Here is a 17,681-nt window from a genome sequence, read left to right on the forward strand (position 1 = left end):
GTTCCTAGTTTTCCCTAAATGTTAATGCTTTTAAAAATAAGCCCAACATGTAATTTCACTTACCGTAGGCTTTGTGTTTGTCACGTAGAACAATAGCCGCAGCAGAACATGAGCTCTGAATGGCCACCCTGAATACAAGCTAGCGTTGTTTCCAGTGCAGAGTCAGAGCGAGAATCCATAATCCTGAACAATGTGATCAGACCTGGGGTTGCTCTCTTGGTCTGGACCAATTGTCTTTGTTGGGTGCCTGGGCTGTGAGCTCACTTTACTCATCCTTCCTCTCTGTTGTGTGGGGTGGCGTATCACTGCTGAGGAGGGGGAAATCAGAGACATTCTTTTCTTATGATCAGGCTGAATCTCTCTTTTTGCTGATTTCATAATGCCTGGGAGAGCAACTGCAGCTCCCTCCTGGGACCAAACTCAACCCCGTAACAAGGCTTCCTTTCTCCTGACGTCTCTGCTGACCTTCGTTTCACTCGTAACTGCTGTGTCAACTTGACAACCGTGGAGCGTGCCCTGCACTGCTGCAGAAGTCACTAGGAGTGACTGGGAAGTCTGTTGGTGATGAGCTGGCAGCACCAAAGCCTGCAGCATGTGAGTGTTCCTTAGAGGTCAGATTTTGTATCCATCTGTTGGTTGCTTAGCCCCAGTTAACTGTTGATATTAGTTAAGGTCCCACCCAATGTGATAAGACTTAGAGCTGCAAAATACTCCTGGAATATATCTAAATGCAGCCAGCCTTCTCATATTGAGTGCTGGACAAAGCATTGCTCCCTAATTATGCATTACTGCATAAATACTGCACGTGTTTGTTCAATGAGTTGGAGATGTTTGGAATTTATCTTCAGTACCTCAAGATATGCCCAGATCTCCAAAATAGGCTGTTCTAGGGGCAAATGAACTAAACCTCTGAATTGGAAGGATTTAGTTGTGAATGTGAGTGGACCCACTTTAAATTGGCAAACAGGTGAGAGGGAAACAGTGCTCTTGAGTTCCCTGAAGACCCGTGAACTGACTCTTTGAGTTTTCTTTAGTTGTCCGAGGAAACAAAATCTCATGGAGCTGTGTTTTCTCCTTTGCCATTTAACGAATTTCTTTGCTAGTAACTGTAGTAGTGAAGTGAAAAGCTAAGTGCACCAGACAGAGCTTTGGAGCAGAGTAAAAACATACAGGAGGAAGAAAAGCAGGGCGATAGTCATTTCTCCTATATGAATCATCTCCTTTAGCCAGACTTGGTCTTGTGTGCTCTCATTGATTTCTGTCTGAGCCTTGTCCTACACTACTATATGTGAAAGGAGAACTGGATCCTGTAATGGACTGATAAACAGGGCTGGCAGTCCAGCACACTTACAGCATCCTGCCTATAAAGTGCCTTTAAGTGATAATAGTGTCCACACTATTCAATAGAGAACAGATCCTGTATGATGCCTGTATCCAGCTCTTGAGCAGATCCCAGATCTGGGGCTTTTCCAACATCCTGCAACATCTTTGAATTTGGGTCTTTGCCCTCTTTGGTACATGTGGAAGCTCAAGAGCTCACTCGGCTCTGAGCACATTACCTTGGCTCCATCTGAAACCAGTATTTGGAACTTTTGGGACACAACTGGACAGCAGGAGCTCAGTCTTTCCTGTTTTGTTGGCTGTATGGAAAGGAAACCTTTATCCGTGCACCACAGCAGGCCTTGCATGGCTGGCTAGATGCATCTGTGGAAGGGGAAATTGCATTCCTCTAACGCATCGAGGGCGGGTGGTTACTGCCAGAAGCAGGATGCTGGGTTTATCAGGCCAACGGTCTGATTCGGGACAGCAATCCCTGTGTTCCCCAGCCCAACTGATGGGTGAAATCTTTTGTCTGATCTCAGCATTGCTTTTAGCAGCTGGCTCCAGGGAGAAGGGACGAATGGCCTCCTGCAGAGCTGGGCCTTACAAAGCAGCCTGTGTGGGATGGAAGGTGCCCTGCTCTGGCTCGAAAGGGCATGTGGGGGTGTGTATGTGTATGCAGTGGGGGGAGCACTTCTGGCAAGCAACGAACTTGTCCAAATAAACAAAAGGCTAAAAACAGCCCATCCTCAGCCCCTTGAGAAACCCTGCAGCAGATGTTGCCAGCGACTGTAGGTCCTTATTGGGAATCCCATGGATAATCATTGACAGCAGGGAAACACATGGCAGCATACGGCAGCCCAGAGAGGGCCCTCTTTGTTCACTGAAATCACTGGAATATCTGTCTTGTCAGTGCCGATGAAAAAGCACCGGCTGGTTCAAGCTCAGCGCGGGGAGTGAGCAGAGCTGCCTTTTGCTCTTGGCTCGGCTGTAGGCTTGCTGTGTGGCCTCAAGCAAGTTGCCTCTCTCCTCTGTACTGTAGTACCTTCTGTTGCACATTGAGGTCAGGGATAGAAAGCTGCTTCTCTGGGGATTTGTGGCCAAGCTTTTAAACTTTGCAAGGTGCTTTGTGGCGGGAAGGCACTATGTTCAGAATAGGTAAATGTTCAATACTAGTATAATTATTTACATATGATTCAAAAGATGAGGAGGGGCTGAGAAGTTCAGCTGAAAGGTCAGCTTGTTACAAGACAGGTTCTTCTTTTGCCACCAGTGAAAATGAGAAATGAAGCAAAGAGAGAAAGAGGCTGGCTGGGTATGATCAGAGATGACACTGGAGCAGGCTTGGCCTCTCTCACATGAAATGCTTTTCTCTCCTTTTGCTGCTTTGTGAGTTCAACTTTTTGGCTCTGTTACTCAGTGATTCCTATTTCAGGCACAGTGATGGCTGCATGAGGTGGCTTGGGCTAGAGGGGTGGAGGACTGAAGAACTGAGTGCGGTTCCAGTGTGAGTGTGACAAGAGGTAGGGGACTCAGGATTAAAGTAGTAAAAGGAGGAGTCAGATGAGGCCATGGTGCTTCAGCTGTGCTGTGTAAGGTGCCGCCTTTGTGCTCCATTCTGCGCACTGCTGTCGAGTCTCATGGCATGCAGATAGGAAAGAAATGTGTTCCCTTGGATTGATGGACTTCCTTCCTTTTGCAGAAGTTAAACTGAGGCAGGAGGTGGGAATAACTGAGAGAGACTTGGACCTAAGGGCACGCTATTGTTTTCTCCCACTGTAAATATGGAAACCACTTTCAGATTTCTCCATATCTGAAGCAGCCAATTGATTGTCCTATGGTAAAAATGAAAATGCTAAGCAAAACCTAAACCTATGAAAACCTGGGATGTAGTTCTCAGCAGGACCGTGCAAAGTAACCATATCATTCCTGTTACACCTGAACACTATGTACCAGCCTGGGAACTGACAAGATTTTCTAGCCATGCTCTGAAATCGTGTTTTATGGGTTAGGGGCATCCGAGGGACATGGCAAAGCATTTTGCATGCAGCTGTGAATTAGTGTGTCTGTGGAAATTTCCTATGAAGGGGGCACCTACAAGGAGGGGTGCGTCTTGGACAGGTGCTGATGTAAAAATATACAGATCCACATATGGGCTCCAGAAACACAACAAGCTGGCACCAGTGCTTTCTCAAAACAGACTTTCCTCTTCTGCTTAATTTTTTATTCCTTCTTGAGGCTTTTCCAGCATCCCTTGTTGGAACTTATAATCCGTCTATCTTATCATTTATCATGCCTTCTAGTCTCAGACTCACTGCAACTCACATCCTCCTGATGAAGTAGTAGCAGATTGTTCCCATCTGATCCCATTCCTGATAATCCTGAGAAGTTACAATCGAGTTAAAAAGTCACATATGTAGTTAACATATCAAGAAGCACCGAAAGGAGAGTGTGTGAGACTAAGGTGAAGTGACCGGACTGTTTTGTGTGATTGGAAATCAAGCTAGGACTATTCAGTGGTAATTACCCCATGGAAATGACTGTACCCATTTCACTGTAGTATAGCTATGTTGTCTTCTGAGTCTTCTGATTTGTCTTGGTGCATGTGAAAGGACATTTGGAGTCTCTGCTCAGAGTGGCAGTGTGTCTCTAATGATGTGGAATAGAGAAAGGAATAGGATATAAAAGACTTGAGATTCAGTTTTTAAGATAGTGGTTTTAAATTGAGGGTGATTCTTCACAAGATGGTTATCTAGCATTAAAAAAATCATATATCACAAGATTTGAAAATACCCTAGATCACCAGCTGCTAGTGAAAATGTAGGGATGTGGGTCAAATGTTGTCTTCACAGCTTCTGCTGAATAGTTGTTTATCTCTCATCTCTGAAAATGAGGATATTTGCTTGCCTTTGAGATTCTTGAATGTGGCCATTTCATGTTTCTGGGAAAGCCTGGCGGCTCCCTTTATTTGGATTGTGCTGGTCAGAGAAATCCATCATTCAGAGACATAGGAACTAGGCACCTTGAGGAGTGGAATGTCAAATAGCTGCTGCTTTTCTGTGGGGAAAGAAAATATGTGCTCCCAGGCGCTGGAAAAGCTTCTTAAGAAACCCTGTGATACTGTAAAACTTGCCAGAAGATCTCCAAATAGATACTTACAGTTTATTTGAAATTAGTTCTTCTTTGGGCCATAAGGTTTTAAATACGTGAATCTTAAAGAAGGCAAGGGAAATATAGGGAAGTGACTGGTTCTGCAGAAAATCCTTTTCTTCTCTGTCTTGTCACATAAGTTTTTATTGATGAGATCCTAATGACTTTAGTGGTGCAAATAGGCTCCTGCAGCACTTAAGTACTTTAGAAAGCCTCACCTGTGCCTTCTTGTAAACTCTTTTCATAAAAGACTGCATTAGCCAACAGTCCGTTCTAACTCTCCCACTGCACATTCTTCTCATAAAAGAGGAATGGGAACTGATTCTTTCTTAACTTGCTTTTGGCCAGGTAACACCGCAGATCTGTCAACTCAAGAAAGTTATTCTTTCTTTACCCTAACCAAAAGCAGGATTGGCCTACAAAATCTAGAATACACTTTTTCCGCTAGATTCCCTGCTGTCTTGGTAATCCCAGTGACTAGTTAGAAACTTTTGTGGTGCGGTATTTGGGAGGAGAGATATCACTCCAGTACAAACTGTGTTTTGAAATATCTTGGCTCTCATTTGCCTAGGAAGGTTATAAATACTGTTCCCAGGACAAACATTCTCCATGTCTGAGAGCTAATGAGCCAAACAGCTGCTCTGAGGCTATCCACCTCTGACACCAGTAAACACTAAGCCATGTGAAAAAGATTTTAACATGCCCAGACACTCCGATATAAGAGCTTGTACGTGTGTCTAAAATGCACTTTTCTTGCCACGTCCATTTTGTACCTTGAAAGGAAAAAGTTCTTTATTGACCATCTTTGACACCTGTAACTGTCAGAACAAGACCAGCACAGACCATAATCTCTTTGAGACTGGTGCAAATCCAGCTGTTTTCAATAAAATGCGCTATGTTTACGGAAGGAAGAGAGCATAAAGTGTCACAAACATCTCTCTTAGGAAAGTACACATTTTTTGTAAGGATCCATCTGAAATGTGCCACATGCAGACAGTATTCACTGATATCCTCTGGCTGTCTGGGCAGCTTCAAGTCCAAAGCACCAGTAAATCCACTTTAACTGGCTGACTAAACTAGGCTTATGGCTGCTTTGCACTACCAGAACAATGAAAGGTGTCCTGGCTCATGCTGACGCATCTGATCTAAAGTATAAAAGAATTTATAAACAGGATCTGGGAACCATTTGAAGAATCAAATAACTTCGTCCATAAATTTGTGTCAACACAACACAAATGTCCATGATTCACTTCAGAAATGACGTAAACAGGAGACTTAACTGTATGTCAAACCTAAATTAGTCAGAAAAAGTGTGCAAATGATCTTGCAGTGTATCTTGCAGTTGTGAGAAGCTGGATTAGTGTGCAAAGATGAACATTTTGCATGGAAATCTCTGCTTCTCAGCCATCCTTTGGGAGGATCACAAGGCCTTTCTTGCAAGACTTTTTCCCATCCAGTGCTCCTCAGACCCCAAACTCGAACCAGGGTTACAACTGGCCTGCTGAAACCGAACTAAAATGCAGTTGCAACTAATCGTACACAACCATGAGAGCAAAAGCTGTGTTACTTGGGTGGACCTCAAAACTATACCTGATTCTGGCTTCTGCAGAAGCTGCATAAACCTAGAAAAGCTCCTTTGACTCTGCCTGGACTCGTGGCACCACTGAGAGCAGAAGCAGTTGTATTAAAGGGCACTGATTCGTGATCTGGGGCTGTGGGAACCATTCTTTTCGCCTGATGCCTGACTCATGTTGACTTAAACCCAAATGACATTTAGTTCAGGCAATGTTAAGGCAAAGTTGTGAACAGGACCTTTTCATTCATGTTCCCAGTAAGCATGTATCTTCTTAAAAAGAAGAAAAAAATAAACTAGGTCAGTTCAGCACAGTAAATAGTTTTGTCTCTCTTGTTTTGGGCTTTAAAAAATGTCCCAGTTGTTTAAGTGAAAATTGTTGTGACTTAGAGAAATGTGTCCCAAGGCCCCTCTTTTGTTTGTCTGTCTGTCATTAATCATTGTAAAAGTCTTTCTCTAAGAAATGCAGTTGGTCAGTTTGCTTTTAGTAGCTCAGGGTTGGATGCTGATCTTAGTTCCTCTGCTTCCATCTGGCATTAGTCTGCTGAAGTAAGAGAAGTGACTCAGGATTTATAGCCGTGTAAATGAGAGCAGAGGCGATCATCTGAAGCCTACTTGGTTCTTTAGCATCTGGAGAACATCATATATTTATTAAAAAACCCCAACCAAACATCTAGTGATAACTGCTCTTTGACATCCCAGTCATGACATTCTTTCTAACAGGGAGACAGGGTAAGGGTGGGAAGAGAACAAAAGCAGTGGGGGGTAAAGGAATTAAAAAATCTGGCCTTCATATGCTCATACGAATGGGCAGGATGCACTACTCATGCTGGGTTTTCCCTGCTCCTGGCCCCTTGGATTCAGTGGAATTACTCCTGATTTACACCCATTCATGTGGAACAGGATCACTCCCTTTTTCTTCAGCAAAACAAACATTTGTTACTTGGAAAGAAAAACAGGAATCTTAAAATGTGACCCACAGCTGAGCGGAAATTCTCAGTAATGCAAGAATTTGGGTTTCTTTAGTTTGTAAACAAAGAAGGAACCCTTGGAGGGAGCGTGTTGATTAATGCCACGGGGGACTGCAGAGGGACAGTTCCTGTGGCTGTATAACTGGGCAGTCATCCTGCCACGGTCACAGCAGTTCCAGGTATATGCAACAGGAACGTGGAGGAGCAGGATGCTCTAACAGAGGAGGGGGCTGAGCTTTGGGGATGCCGACAGCAGCTTCTCTATTGGCGCTGAGCCCTCAGGCAGGCCAAAACCTTGATCAAAACAACCTTAGCTGCCAGAAGAAATTGAGATCCAGTGCTGAACTGGAGGTAGTTAGGGGTCTAAAGATGCAGACGAATGCTTAGAATTATTTCCAAAAGCACCCTAGCAGTCTGAGTGCCAAAACCCCAAAGGGAATTGAGGTCAGATGCTCAACTGGTGTAAACTGGTGGGGGTCCTCCCAGGCCCTATCTCTAATCAGTGTTTTCTAGCTCTCTCCAGATTTCAGGTTCCTGTAGCTCTCAGGAATAAACTTGATGTTCATCGATACTGGATGGTTTTGCCTTTCTTCCCCTCCTTAAATACAGCAGCACTATTTTGAAATGGCAATTTAGCCTAAGGAGAGCCACAGAGCTCCCTGACTCAGGAGCTGTCAGTCAGGTAAGGAGAACCCAGAATAGTTTCCCTCCAGCAAGAGAGAAGAAATACACATGCAGATTCACATGCACACTGCTTGCTTAGTACAGTCCATTAAACTCAGCATGAACTCCAGGCCCAGCCATAACCTATGATATTTACAGAGTGAATATCTTCCTGTAAAGGATGTGGAAGGATAATACAACCGCCGTAGAGCCCCTATCCTCCCTCACATTTACTCATATCTCATACAGATGCTTTTATGACCATTTCACTTACCTGGGACTGAAATAGCAGGGTCAGATACGTGCTGCTTCTCCATTCTGCACAGGAAAGGAAAGGAGAAATGCTTTCGCCCTCCCTTCCATGCCCTGAGGAAAGCCCAAATCCTGCTAGGAGAATATCAGCTTTCCCACTAAAGCCTGGCTCACCAGAGCCAGCATGAGCTGTAGCCATGTTAGCTGCTGGCCCTAGGTGTTATGAGACAGGTATGCTGTATATCCAGAAAGTAGGGGTAAGATTTGCAGCTGGACCTGCTCTTGCCCCCAGCACTGAAGATGCTCTGTGTTTTCCAGCGGCCACCAAGCAGACTGCTCGGGGCAGCACAGAGGCTGGTGCAAGGTCTGTGGTTGCTCAATGCTTTCTACAACCTTTTTCCCTAAGAAAAGGGCAAGCACATGACACCTGGGAAGTGCTGTTACTATTGAGGTGCTCATTAGGCTGCATGACACAAGCACGCTCCCTCCAGTTTAATTTTACAGCATCTACAACATGAAAATAGACCTTCCCCTGTACCTCGTCCCTCTCGTCATCTGAGGAGAGAGTCTGATAGAGAAGAAACATGGGGATTGATGATTGCTGACTGTTCCTGCTATGGCTCTGCTGATGCCCTCCAAAATCCAGAGGTTCACAGTGCCCGTTGAGCTCTCACCTGGGGCGGAACAACCCCAGATACTGCAGAATTAGGAGCTTCTCTCTTTAAAAGCTTTACATGGAATCATCTTCCCAGGAGACCCAGTGCAGATGTGTCTCTCTCTCGGGAAATAGAAAGGACCTACCTCAGATCTTGCGTGTAGGAGAGACTTGACTAGTACAGAGGCTGAGGTGATGGCGGCACTGAAGAGATCGGGAAGGGACCTGTTGTTCCCTCGTAGCTTCACTCTGCTATGAATTGATGGGAAGTGTTGCTGAATGTGCAAACAGGAACACCTGCGCTCAGAAAATAACTCAACCACAACCAGAGAAAATAATAAACCTTGCAAGAAGATGGGAATTGCCGTTCCCCAAGCTCATTTCATGGCCTCACCTGAGAGATTTGAGTGACAAGATTATTTTAAGATCCCTTTTCCTGAGCTGCTCTATTCTGTCTTCCAGCTACAAGTCAGCCACCTCTTGCCAAGCATGCTGTGTGCACATCCTACATCACTGCCTCCCTGCCATGCCAGTCACCTTCCTCAACGGTATTCACAGGGCACAATGACTTCAGGAGGCAACTCAAGGAGAGAGGACAGAAAACCCTTTCACGCTGTCTCCTTCCCAACCCTGCTGTGCCCCACGTCACTTTGGAGTCATTGGCACAGATCAAGAGCTCTCCCTTTTGTCCAATAAGTCATTAGGTGGGAAGACTTGGAACAGCAACAATCCCTCTGTAGGGAAGGGGTAAAGCTGAAGGGTCTGCTCTCTCTCCCTCCTTTTGAATGAGCTGCAAAGAGCTTTAGAGCTGTCCAATTAAAACAACTGTAGGACAAAAATAGGATGAGGGAGTGCTACTTTAAAAACAAAACAATTAAGTGAAGCCTATCCCTTCCCCTCCCTGGAGGCTCCTATGGAAGTGGCAGCTTTTGAGCCAGAAATCTCTGCTGAGTTGGGTATTTCTGGCATTCGAACCCAAGGCAAGCGATGACCTCCCAGTGCTGGCTTTGGAGGAGAGGCTGTACTGAGCTCATGGCAGCAGATGAGACCGAGCTTGCAGGCACTGACAAGTCTCCCCTAAAGGCTAGTTATGCTGTAGCCTGTGGAACAGCAAAAATGAGATTCTGAGTGTGGGAAAGAGCTGAGCAGACACTGGCACAAGCTGCACCAGCAGCCAGCCAAGCCTGGTGGGGGGCCGCGCAGTAAACACCATTTCCAGCCTTAAGACTGAGAAGGGAGAATGGGTTTGGTCTTGAGCTCACAGATCTGAATCTAACACCGGGTCACCAAAACCTGGTGCTAACATGGCTCCGCGGACCAGGGTTGTGGGAACCCCTCTCCAGAAAGGGTTGGGCTCTCTGCCTGCTGTTTGCGTGGCTTCGCTCTCAGCAGGGATCCTTTGTCTTCTTTTGAAGACCAGCTGGTGCTGATGAAAAGGCACATGGCCAGTAGCTGCACTGACCAGGCAGAATGTTTCAGTAATCTTTTTGGAACATGAAATCCTTGTCGATCACAACAATGCTGCTTTAAATGTTCTGTACTTCATAACACTTTGTTTGAGCTGTGGGATGACTATCCATAAAGTTAGTCTCAAAATCACCAGGGAAGGAATGATTGCCAGCGCTGTGTATATAACCTCAGAAGTTCATCCTGCAGTGAACACATCACTTGAGCCCCACTGCCAGCTGAAATCATTCTCTGATGAAAGCAGGGACTAGCATAATCACTGTGCAGTTGCCACAGGAATGCTAGGGGTAAAGTTCTGGCTTTCGTTATATCAGTGCAGTGTCAAATTAACCTCATGCTTCTGCTCCTGAGGTCCCTTTGTTGCGGGTGATTTTTCTGCCACAAGATTCTTTCTTTCAACTCTAATTTTAGTCCATGTGAAGGACAAAAAAGGGTCTTATATCCTTGTCATGAGGCTCGTTCATGGGATTCCCCTCTGACTCAGCACAGCCTGGCCTCTTCCCTGGCCTCTTCAGCTGAGATCCCCTTGAAATACACCTAGGGCTTAAAATAGCATCGCAAGCTCTTTCCCATGTACATTCTGGTAAAGAGAATAGCCCCAGTGCAAGCATGGGAATTTGTCTCATTCCTTTTGTTTCTCCAAATTCTTTTTACAGGATAGCAGTACAGACTAAGCTGACATATTATTTTGAGAAGAATTTGAGAAGCTGGAAGTAATTTTGTTTGTTTCCTTTGTTCTAGGAAAGGGATCCACAGGGCCCTGCCAGCCCTCCTTGTTTGGGGCAGAATGAACAGGCTTGCAGGGCTTGCAGGCATTTGAGCTGTGTCCTGGCCCTCACTGCTTCCTCTGAAGGAAGATGAGCATAGCAGAGCAGGAACTTCACCGGTCCAGAGGACTTGCACATGGAGAGTGCGAGTTTCACTGTTTTTGTGGAAAGGCAATGACGCTGGTGAGTCTATGTAGCTGGTTAGTTACTTCCCCACTTGGAACATCAGGGACACACAGAGCTCTAACAGTTAATACCAGAGTCGAGAACATTTCTGTAGTTTTTGAAGGTGCTGAGTGCCAAGTGACCAGGAGCTGCCCAGGCAGGAAAAGGCTTTTTTCCTTGCCTCCTTGAAACATAGCCAGGCTCCATAGTTTTCATTTCACCTATCCCCTTTTTTGAGGTCAGGACACCTTGGGCTCAAAACTGTAATAATTTGAGAATCCCCAATAACTGTTTTTTAACAAAGCCTCTTGACTTAGCAGATTGGCCTATCTCTGCCAGGCAGGTCATTAATTTCCAGTCTAATGCACAAGGGAGAACATTGTGAAATGACTGCATAAAGAGGCATTAGAGTAAAGATGATTTGGGGCTATTTGCCTGGCAAAGAAATTGAACCAGCTACAGCTTTTCTTTTACCTGACTCATGGCTGTATTGCAGGGATCAGATTGGAAAAAAACAAGTGAATATTATTCACCTAAAGTCTGCTTTCAAACCCATCTTTGTGCACCTCTGTTGCCAGATGACATCATGCTTCAGAGGGTGAAACAATTTAAACTATAGAGATGAAAATTATTGGTTCAAATAACTTCCTTAAAACAGCAACAACAACAGCAGACTGAGGCTTTGTAAAACTTATTTGAAAACATCTGTTGCTGCATCTCTGGGGTAAAATGGCCTAAACTGTAAAAGCTTTAGTCGTCTGTCATAGTGGTTGGTTTACCAGCAGCAGGGTATTTAAAAGACAGTGTGGCAAAAGCCATACTGAAAATAAAGGCTCTGAACTTAAAGTGGTTTAAGCAGGTTTGTAACACTAATGCTGTTGTATCTGTACATAAAATGGTATGAAAAAATGCAGCATTTGTAGGCAGAACTAGTAACGTTCCACTACTAGCTAATAAAACTGTCACCTCTAAATATAGCAAGAGGGTTTCTAACATCACAGAAGTGTCTGGGGAAGAGAGCTAGGGCAGTTTAGGACAAGGGGCTAAGGGAGGAGAGAAGCACCAGGTGCTGAGAAGCAGCACACAACATCCAACATACAGACAGAGGAGCAGGTGACCACTGCTGGGGCCCAGGAGCACAGCACTGACTCTGCTCACGTGAAAGCCCCACTAGAGACCTCATGCAGGTTGCAGCCTGCGGAAACATTTTGTCTTCTTCAGCTTGTGTGAGTTCAGTGTGTCTGAAAGCAAGAATAGCTGCAAATACAGGCTATTTCCTTATTAATGTTGTGTAAAATTATGCCACTCTTATAACAAGGCTATTCATGGAGCCTGGGACTTGTCTTTTCTTAAACATTTGTGATGTGAAACTTCTAAGAAATCTATTAGTAAGGAAATAAATGAAAAAAACAAATATGAAAGATCAACCTCATAGATGTGTGTCTGTAACAAAAACAAAGAATTAAGAACATGTGAGTGAAAGTCTCACACTTAACATTTCCCAAATTATTTTTCATCAGTTTGTAACTTCCAGCAGTTTGTGCAGACCTTCAGAGGAAGATCATGTTCTTTAACCAGGAGTGAAGTAGTTGGTTTACAGCTAATTTCGAAGGTGTCTGCATTACATTCCAAGGTTAACAATCCCGTCAGCTGAGAGAAGTCGCTGCTTCTCTAAAGGTGCAAACCCTTTGTTAAGGCTGGCTCACAATTACAGCCGCAGGGGCTAGAAAGCTAATCAAAGATTCACATGCTGAGATTCATTTGTGCCATACAGGAACAAGCTGGCAAGAACACTGCCTTGCTGAACTTGCAGACCCCATTGACCTGCACTTCTCTCTTGGTCTCTGAAGTCTACCCTTCTTCTCTAACCTCTGCACTGGGATCAGCTGCAGGAGGAACCAGATGACCTAGGGGTCCTTCCAACCTAAATTATTCACTGATTCCATGTAATGAGCTGGAATTTTTCCAAAACCTGAATGGGAAAGGTGTGGGCAGGCTCCTGTTGGAATCCCAAATCCCTAATGAGACATACACACAAGTCCTGGTAGGCCACCCACCCCTCCAGGTCCTACCAGCCTGGCAGAGCTCAGGGACATGTTGCTGCCTGTTCAGTCTGTGTGAGATGTGCAGCTGGTATAAATTAGGGAAGACTTATTGATTTCAGCAGAGCTATTTTGATTGAGGGGCTGAGTCCTGGATTTTAGGGCAGAGAGCCTTTGAGCTTAGGTGATATCAGAGGTTTTTGGAGAGATGGGACCCAGTGGAGGATTCAACCTTGCACCTGGCTGCACAGACAGAGCAGTGCCTGGCTTATGCACTAGGAAAAGCTCCTGGTAATTATGGCAGAGTGGCTGCTTATTCAGGGGGTGGCAGATCCCAGTGATTAATGGAGTAGCCCATAACTAGAGACACCTCACGTTAGTCCCTTCTCTTTCACAAGCCATATTACCTTGAGCACATCCTTTTTTGCCTCATCTGTGCAGGTGTTGTGAGGACCAAATCCCATAAAAGATAGAGTGCTATTCAGATACATCAGAGCTGTGCACCGAAGGAGTCCTGTAGATCAGGAGGCCTCCTTAAATGAGCCTGCCCAGGTCCACCTTAAACATAGCCTCCCTCCCAGCAGTTTTCCTTCAGGATAATTAAGCATGCAGTAAGTTAAGAAGTGGAAAAACCCACGGAAGCATCCATTTCACAGGTGGGTGCAGCTGCCTGTTTCCTCCCAGGGCCTGTTCCTCCTGCAGTTGTGTGCAAGCCAGTGCTTTGGCACAAATGCTCCTGGCCGTGATGGTGACTCACATTTGTATCCAAATTTTGGAGTTGTTAAGGGTATCAGAAGATCACACACTATTACACTACCATGTGGAGACCTGTGCTGGTCTGCAGGGAACACGTACTGTTTTATCGCACCTTGACAAACCTTGAGGCAGAGTGCGATTGCCCGCAGCTTTGTCTGCATTGCCCTCGAGGTCTGATTTTCTGCATGGACCAGTAACCTGGATGCTGAGCCCCAGGGATCCTGGGGCACCTGCCTGCACAAGCACGCCTGTTGCAGAGTGTGCCCTCGGACAGGTCTGCACAGCCCAGGCTGTGGTCAGGTCAGGGAACAAGCTGTGCTCACAGACCTTTCTCGACTGCTCTTTGAAGGGGTTGTAGCTACAGAGCGCCCAGGGTCACGCAGGGTGTCTGCGGCAGGCCAGGGTGTTAGGCCAGGCTCCCTGGAGCTCTAGTCCAGGGACTGGTCCGTGCGTGGACTTCTGCCTCTTCGCCACATTCAGAGCTGGTTGCAGCCTGCCCGGAGGCAGAATGCAGAAGCTGGTCACATCAGCCCTTGTTGCAGGATCTTGTGCATTATTTAGGCAAAATCCTCCAGCCTGTGTTAGGGAAGAAGTCAGGTTAGGTAATTAGAGTGGTCCTAGCTGGCCTGAAAGCCTCCCAGCTGGCTATGCCCTGTATTGGGGTGAAAGGCCAGATTTCTCACAACTACAGAAACAGGGCAAGAGGGAGGGAGAAGACTGTCAAGTGCTCTGCTTCCATAACCAAGGCCTAGTTTTTGCAAAGAGCTCAACACCTGAGGTGCTTTGCTTTGGGAAGGCTTCTTGTTGCACATACGTCCTTAGAAGTGTTGACTTTCTTACTGTTCACCTGCTCTGAAACGAGAATCCTGTGGATTAATAAATGGGGTTTGGTGTCTTTCCTGGTAGCCCCTCTGGGTGCCCTTGGCTGCACGCTCTTTGGTAAGCTGCAGAACTGGCTTTTTGCCTCCTGCCAAAATCAAGCTCCAGGGGGGCATTTTTTTTTTCCCAGAAGAGAATGTGTGCTTTTTCTGGCAAGCTTTGTGTCTAAGCACTGGCTCTTTCCGAACTCCTGATGCCAAGACTGTTTTTATATATTTACTTCCTTTATAAGGACATCAACAGGCACCCCACCCGCCCTAAGTTTTGCGTCCCTTGATAGGCTTCTATTTCACAATAAATCCTCAAATACACTGGAGTGTTCCTCCTAGAACTAAAATAACTGTAGACTTCATTAGTGAACTCTGCAGCCAGGGATGAAATTTGTTCCCTGCTTGACATCCCTTAAACGATGGGCACAGCAGCGTGCCCTCCGGGCTGTAGTATCTGGCAAGCCAGGCGGAGAGGGGAATCCTAGCTCTGCTGCAGCCAGTGGGTGTTTCCATGCGGTCAGGATTTCATCCCAAGGCTGTGCTGAAGTGGGGAGGGGTGGTTTTTCCTGCCCTTTCCGTCCTTAGGGCAGGGTAGCCTTTCCCACCCAGATTGGAGTCAGATATGCTGTAGCATTTAGCCTTTGCTGAGCTCTGGTGTTGCCTTTATATGACACTTTTTCTTGACAATTTACAGCAAATAACAACGTGATACAGCTGATGCATATGGAGCAAGAGATAGGGACTGTCAGAAGGCAGTTCAGGAGCTTTGGTCCTTCTCCACTGATTATAAAGAGACCCTAGAGAGATTAGGCTTCTAATGTAGATGCCTTAATTAAGTGCCTAAGGATTAGATAGCATGAGCCTGACCCCAAATGTCCCTCTAGGCAGATGCTGAATTAGCACTGAACTTGAACTGGAACAGGGGTCTGGAAGAGCAAGAATCTCAGCTGTTAAGTCTCTAGGAACCATGTTTAGCCCAAAAGCACTCAGAGACTGGTAACCTGTCCTACCCCAAAGCACAGAGACCTGCAGAACTCCTTCCACATCTTGCAGCAAACTTACGTCCTTGATAGACATTAATGGGTTTCGTTCTTTTATTAGTAATATACCACAGATGGAGAAATCAACAGTGCCACTTATGTCTTGTATCATCAGAGGAGAAGCTGGGTGAAAGTGCCCAGCCAATCTTAAGAATTGCATGTTATCTTTAAACTACAGAAGGCAGCAAAAAGCAGGGGACAGGACTCCTTCATGGTCCCAAATCTGGCAATCAGTTTAGCCTGAGCATGTGAGCAGGATGCATCAAGCAGGCATCAGTAGTCGGGTAATGAACAATTAAATGAAATTCCTGTGTTTCAGACCATCTAGCTGAATGAAGCTCACCATCTCTGCTGGGCCAAATTTGTGTTTGATATAATTTCGTTGAGACTTATAAAGTTAAAAGAGTGCCAGATTAGAGTGATTGCCTGTGATCTACTCCAACAGTGACTTTTGCCAAGACTTGCCAGCTGTGAGAATGAAAGACTTCCTGTAAAGAGCAGTCCTGAGAGCCACCGGCATGTCCTGTGGACAACTGAGCAGCTTTGAGACAGGGGACAGCTTTGAAGTCATTGAGGACTGGGTGAGCATGATTCCCCCTACATGCTGTTTGTGCCGGCTTTTTATTTTGGCTTCTGCAGGCAGAGTGCCACTGGGAGAGATCATGCTGAGCAAAAAACCTGTGTGTGTGCTTGCCTTAATTTTATTTTTTACCCTTACATGATTTTCAGCAATTATCTAAATGTCTTCTTTTTTTAATTACTATAAATTCAGGAAAGCTACTGGTTGGGCATGGTGAGTGAATTCAGAAGAACGTAACAAGGTGAATTAAACACCCACTATTCTTTGCTTGGGGGAGATTTTAAGCAGGGTTGACATCTTTATCCCTTCTCTTGAGGCAGCTCAGGCAAAAAGAAGAGATGCAAATCAGTGTTAACTTGGGTGTTTCCTCCCTTTGATCGTTCTGAGTCACTCAACCTTCATGTTCTTCTCTTGCTTCTTGGCAAGTGGCATGTCCAATGGGGTGAACAGTTCAGCTGCTAGCATTAGGGGTAGTTTTGGTTGTCCCAGTGCCCTAAGAAAATCTTGGACCATGGGTGTAGGGACCTCACTTGTCCTTCATGTTCTGCTGCCCCTCTACTTTTTTTCAGCTTATGGTAAAAAGGTGCCTTTGTGGCAGACTTGCTCTGGGCTCCTCTGTCCTGAGAAACACTCATGTGGAGGGCTTGGTGCTGCTCCTGGTGCTTTGCAGTGAAGAGGCTGGTGCAAGGTGTTGGTTCTGTTATCCAGTAAAGGAGCTAGAGTGGATCCAGACACTCATCTCTTGGAAAGGCAGGGGAGACAGCTGGCTGGCCGTGGCAGAGCTAAGGTGGCTTGAGGGATGAGCAGGATTGCACCTCTGTAGGTTTTACTTATGCTACTGTTCTGGAAGTTGAAAGCATTCAGGTGGATGATGATGAGTAGCTTGGTAAGGATGTTTTATAATCAAATTATTCTTTATTTTTGTTGTAGGTTGAAAACTTAATCAGCAATCATAATGCTGGTTTAGTGCTGAATATTCCCCACAAAACTCGGGACATGTGAGTGAGCGTTATGATTTTGGTTGAACAGTTCATTTGAGGTTATGCAGCAGGTTAAAAGAAATTCTGAAAGCAGAATTTGGAAGATCATGGCTTCAGGTGCAACTGCTGCTTCTTGGACAAGGAGCAACGTATGAATCAAGCCATACGTTAAGCACTGTCCTTTTAAAAAGGGACAAATATAACACCTTCAGATGCTCCATATGGCTTGGAATTCAGCTGTGGTTTATACTCTTGCTGTGTGAGAAAATGAGAACAGAGGTGTGTAGCATTTTATCCCTGTCTTATTTATGAGCAGTAGGAGAATGTCCTGCGAAATGTGAGCAGCTAATTTTAGGTGACAACACAGTTTAAGGTGCCAAGCCTTCCAAAAGGGGAGGAATGTATATCCAGCTAGACTGTCTTTAGCTCTG

At 45.5% G+C, this 17,681-nt stretch overlaps 1 long non-coding RNA gene across 1 annotated transcript in view; it reads left to right on the forward strand.

Moving 5' to 3' along the window:
• The window catches only part of LOC121233858, a 28,441-nt gene extending 11,669 nt beyond the window's left edge, over positions 1 to 16,772 (forward strand). The window contains exons 3-5 of the long non-coding RNA XR_005934142.1: positions 10,793 to 11,001; positions 16,136 to 16,271; positions 16,463 to 16,772. This is a non-coding gene — a long non-coding RNA (uncharacterized LOC121233858). The remainder of the gene's footprint in view (positions 1 to 10,792; positions 11,002 to 16,135; positions 16,272 to 16,462) is intronic.
• Positions 16,773 to 17,681: the final 909 nt, after the last annotated feature.

The sequence above is a fragment of the Aquila chrysaetos genome, chromosome 16, assembly GCF_900496995.4.
Source record: "Aquila chrysaetos chrysaetos chromosome 16, bAquChr1.4, whole genome shotgun sequence".
Classification (NCBI taxonomy): Eukaryota; Metazoa; Chordata; class Aves; order Accipitriformes; family Accipitridae; genus Aquila; species Aquila chrysaetos.